The 5054-nt window shown below is 53.9% G+C and overlaps 1 long non-coding RNA gene across 2 annotated transcripts; it reads right to left on the bottom strand.

Moving 5' to 3' along the window:
• Window positions 1-238: 238 nt before the first annotated feature.
• On the bottom strand, window positions 239-4428 carry LOC128143107 (uncharacterized). Of its 2 annotated transcripts, XR_008235612.1 has the most exons (4): window positions 3740-4428; window positions 3297-3508; window positions 2140-2208; window positions 239-936 (listed from the first exon to the last, which is right to left on the bottom strand). It is a non-coding gene; the product is annotated as an uncharacterized LOC128143107 (long non-coding RNA). The 2 variants fall into 2 exon arrangements; XR_008235611.1 differs by having other exon boundaries at window positions 2140-3508.
• Window positions 4429-5054: the final 626 nt, after the last annotated feature.

Here is a 5054-nt window from a genome sequence, read left to right as displayed (position 1 = left end):
TCCAACAGAGGGCCAGCCCAGCCGTCTCCCCCACCGGTCCCATCCCGTGGCCGAGCAGACTGGCCCCACGCTGGCACAGGCTCCTCATCCTCAGAGCATCAACTTTCAATTTTCTGGCTGAGGATCCCCAAGTCGGCTCTGGGAAAGAGACACTACGTGAAGCCATCGCAGTCCTCAAGGCTTTTCATGGGTTTTGCCTGTTCAGACCAATAAAACCCCAGATGTTATGAGACGGAGATATTCTTGTTTCTGCCATGGGCATATATTGTAAATAAGCAGCTAAAAAACACCCAGCTCCCAGCTGGGCTATGGTACAACATGTGCCTCCTCTGCTTCCTCACAGGGTTACACAAAGCCTTCTCCAGCCCTTCCCCACCAAGACGACGTCTGTGCCGGCTGTCGCAGACTTTGAGTGCACAACTAGAATAGCTGGGTCAGGGTAATTAACACAGCCGACCTAAAAATGGCTGGGAAACCAAGCACTTTAATTGTACTGCGCAATAGGCCCTCAGTCATTAACTCTCCGCAGGAAGGCAACGGAGCAAGCCCACCTTCTGGTAAAGCCAAAGCATCTCTGGTTTTACCTCCAGGTAGCTCTCGTGCGTTCACCATCTAGGGTGAAAAACACCCAGTACATGTCCTTTCCTCTGCTGTCCATCTCTGCGTGGCTTGGCTTTGCTGTGCCAGGGGCGTTGGGCAGAAGCCAAGGTGCCCCTGGCCATTTCCACCACATAAGCCAAGCTCTCTGGAGCCTGAGGAAGGTGGTTGGCACCGCCACTGTCTCTCGCGAGGCCCTTAAAAGTCTTTGGAGCAAAGATGACGGCCGCTGTCCGCTTTTAGCATAACACTTTTGTGTTTTAGAAAGTGTCTAATCTTGTTTCCTCTCCTGAAAGGCAAACTCAGCCCTCAGAGGATCCTCAGGGTGCACCAGGAGTACTAAAAAAAAAAAGAAAAGGGAGCAGAGTTATAAATGACGGGAATGTTGTGAGCATCAAAAGTTACCTGATTAGCAACCCTCATGAAAAACAGCCCTTCCTCAGGCAAGTCGAGCCTTTCTTTTTTCATAGCTTCTGACCAAGGCTACAGTTGCATGGTGAACCCATGCATCCTCCACAAGCCAGAAAGAGATTTTATTCCAGGATAATAAATATTTGTGGTGGCCGGACCTCTCCCCGTCAGTGCTCAGAGCTTGTTTGTACTGAAGCCGTGCAACTACCTTCGGTACCAAAGATGGTTGTGGTTACCCTGAGTCCTGCACAAGCTGGAGGGCTCCCATGTAGGAGCAGGGAGACGGCAAGTGCCCATCCACATCAAGAAGCCCCTCGAAGTGCAGGATGGACATGATTTTTTCCAACCTCAACTTCTTAGCACGATGGGGATATGGCACTGGGCACGTCCCCAGACCCACAGCAGAGTTTGGGGTGATACCAGAGCCACGTAATCATCCCAAAAGTCGGCTGAGGCAGATGCCCAGGCAGATCTCTATAGACAGTCGCCCTGAATCCTCGGGTGCCGGGCTGCTGGCAACCCGCTGAGACACCTCCTGCCTCAACCAATTCTTGGCAGCCCCTAAGAGATGTTACTCTTCCCTAAGCACACCGCAAGCACCACACACAGCAAATATGCAAGCAACCACAGGCACTCGCACTCCCGTATACACGCACTGATGTATGCCTTTCCCATCCCTACATACACTGGAGGGGCTGGCTGACCTTGTAGTCCCCTCGTGCTAGCAAGTCCACCCTGGGCTGCCGAGGTTAATCCCCTTGGATTCCTCCTCACCAGCCACAAGACACTCGCCACTCCCTCTCCTTATAAAAAGCATCTGTTATTCCTTCCTGAGAAGAAGGGCTTCAATTCTGTCCCCGAAATGATGAATCTGAGCATTATATGATTTCAGATGCCTGCAATTCACCAACAAGCCCCTTCAGGGGGAACAGGGAAAAAATGCAACTGAATTTATTCATGCGTGAATATCCAATGAGAAAAAGAGAATGAGGAGGAGGGCAGGAGGAAGAGGGAGAGGGTGAGACAGGAGGGAGAAACAGGGCAAGGAGAGGCAAAACAAACGAAATGGTAAAGGAAGATGAAGGGTACACACAGAGGGGCACAGGAGGACAGATGCACATAAATACACACCCAGGATAATCCGTGGGTCATCGCTAATGTCCACATCCCAGGATCACGTCTGTTTGCCTTCCAGCATACCTACACCACGGGATTACAAGACATTTGAACTCTCACTCAGACAAACCCTCCAAATTGATAAAAGCATGCAACAGGCTTGGAAGGAGGGGAGAGGGAAGGAGGCTGGGTGGGAAAAGCAGCCATGCCGTTCATCCCTTCACAGATTTGGAACTGGTGAAAAGAGCAAGCCCAGGGCAGCTCACACTCCTGCTGAGATACAGGTCCAGACCAGAGCCCCCTTCTCCCCACAGCCCTCCCCAGACCACACACACCGGGGGGGATTTCCATGGGCTTGCTGGTACCTACACCATGGGCATCCCCCACAGTGGCAATCCCAGTGTTATCACCAAGCCTTGGGCTGGGAAGCTGCTGCCCTCCCTTCTCCTCTCCACCAGCCCCAAGAAAAGGGTCTGAAGATGAACGGCTCCTCGTCTGGCAGCTCAGAGTAGACACAGGGCTCCGTCTTTAACCCCCGAGGCTCTTTCAAAGAGTTTTGTCGCGTAATACGCATGGGCTCTGCTGGGAGCAACCTGGGGGTGGGTCACACCAGCGTTGAGCATGGCACAACCTGGTCCTACAGATGCATCCAGAGCATTTCCAAAGGTCCCTCACTGTACCCTCTGTGATTTTTGAGAGGAACAGGAAAGTCCACGTCGTCCTTGTCACCACCTGAGCCAGCAGCACTGGCTGAGGGGGTTTAATGGGGAAAGTATGTGAATCATTGCAACTGCTTCGGAAAGGGGACTGGGCAAGAGGGAACAAGCAGGGAAGGGGGAGCTGCACCAAAGCAGAGAGGCTGCAGGGTCAGCTCTGGGAGATGCAGCCCTCTCCTCCGCGGGTCTGCAGGTGGCTGTGGGCTGAGCCCACTAGGCAGCAGCCCACGCTGGATTTAAAGGCATCCTCTAGCCAAGTCTCACCGGCACCATCCTGCCTCCTGCCAGGCTGACCCAGCCCCAATCTCTCTTGCCAGCCCCGACGGCAGATCCTGCTCTCCTGCCCAGCACACAGGAGCCAAACACTGACCGTCACCACAAATCCTGCTGCCGTTGCCCCCAGGAATGGCTGTGCAGTCCAGCCCACCCTCCGGCTCGCCTGCACGGCGCACAGACCCCTTAGAGCTGGGTCCACTGTGTGCCTGGATTAGACATGGCCACATGTAAGCTGAGCTCATCCCCAGGCATGCGGCAAGGAAGAGGAGCAGCCAGACACAAAGCAGGCTTTTTCCCAGTGCTCCCAGGTAGGGCATCAGGTCCGGCATCTGTTGCCGTTGTGGGTTTATGTTTGCTGCTTCCAGGAGACGGTGCTCAGCTTTTCCCACACCCTTCAAAATAGAAAGAGAAAAATAAAATGAGAGAGTGTAAGCTCTGACGTGAACCTAACTTTAGATCCAAGGGCTGATGACTCACTCCACTGGGGGAGAAGTGGCTGAGCTGGCTGTAGGTTTCTGTATATATACCTCACTGAGCTAAATATATAGACTGAGAAGTTCTTCTGTTCTAGCCCAACAACTTCAATCTGCATTTTATCCCTCTCAATCTTAATGTTCCCTTACCTTCTAAATCGCTCTCTTTTCCCCCAGCGTTGCCTTCTTAATCCCCTTTACGCTTGCTTTGTTGTAGGAAATTGAAGAAACACACATCTCCCCACCTTCCACTGTCCTCGGTGTTTATGGTTAGACTGACAGGGGATTTCTGGGAAATGATTCAGTGTTGTGGCTCTTAAGCACAGCTCCTCACACCGACCTGCCGATGCATTTCAGACCCGGCCCGGTGCTCCCAGCCGCGGTGCCGGCAATCAGATCCTGTGCCGCCTCCTGATCCCAGTGGTCACACAGCTTTCAGGATGGACATTGGCTCCCTCCCGGGGGTCCCTCGTCCCATTGCTCCAGCACAGAGCTCCGCGCCGGTGCCCACCCACGCGTCCCGGGGCTGGCAGGGTGCATCCCTGCCTTCTCCAGCTCAGCATCCCGGGGCACGATGTCACTCTGCCAACACGCCTCAGACCCCAGCTGTGGCACTTGGGCATCAGGGGCTCCCTGAGGAAGGGCTGACAGCCACCGCCAGCTATTCCCCACTTCTGTGACCAGAACAAGGACTTTGTCATTGGCAAAAGGCATCTGGACGAGACCTCCGCAATTCTTTTCACCTGTGATCTGCCAGGGCAGGGGACTCGCACGGCCGGCACCCCACAGCACCCTCGCTCACACCTGTGCCCGTACCTTGCACGTTTATGGCACGATGGTGCCACGGTCGCTCTCCCCTTCGACAACTGTCACGTTCCAGATGTGGGCTGCAAACTGTCCATCAGCTGCACAGGGGGTCCGAGGGCCCGCCGAGGGGGGTCCTACACATCCCCTCCTCCTCTCTGCTGGGTGCTGCCATCCCTCCCCACCCCCTGATAAATACAGCATCACCTTACACATTGGAAAAGAAGCCCCTCAAGAGGTGCAATGTCGGAGAAGGGCTGAGATGGGGAGTGCAGCAGCACACGATGCTGCAGGGAGGCAACATCCACATGAACAAACCTGCCTGGGCTTCTCTTTTACAGGGCCAGCGTGGTGTAGCAGAGCTGAAACAGAGAGTTGAGCACACAAGGATCATTTCTGGTTGCAGCAAATGCCACTGTGGATCTATAACATCTGCAAGCTGTGATACCCCCTCACCTCACCCCTCCTCATCTGGAACAGGTCAAGACAAGTAAAGAAGGGGATGGTAGAAGAGAAGAGCTTAGAAAGAAGCAAGAGGGAAAATATAAATTAATCCCTCCAGCAGAGGAGAGAAACAGAGTGCAAGCGAAACAGGAATCTCTGCCCTCTGCTTGGGCAGCTTCAAGCTATGGTGGCAGACAGGTTTCTAGATGGGAGACTA

This window comes from Harpia harpyja, chromosome 6, assembly GCF_026419915.1.
Source record: "Harpia harpyja isolate bHarHar1 chromosome 6, bHarHar1 primary haplotype, whole genome shotgun sequence".
Lineage (NCBI taxonomy): Eukaryota > Metazoa > Chordata > Aves > Accipitriformes > Accipitridae > Harpia > Harpia harpyja.
The sequence above is the reverse complement of the archived record's forward strand: the minus strand, read 5'-3'. Positions and strand labels throughout refer to the sequence as shown.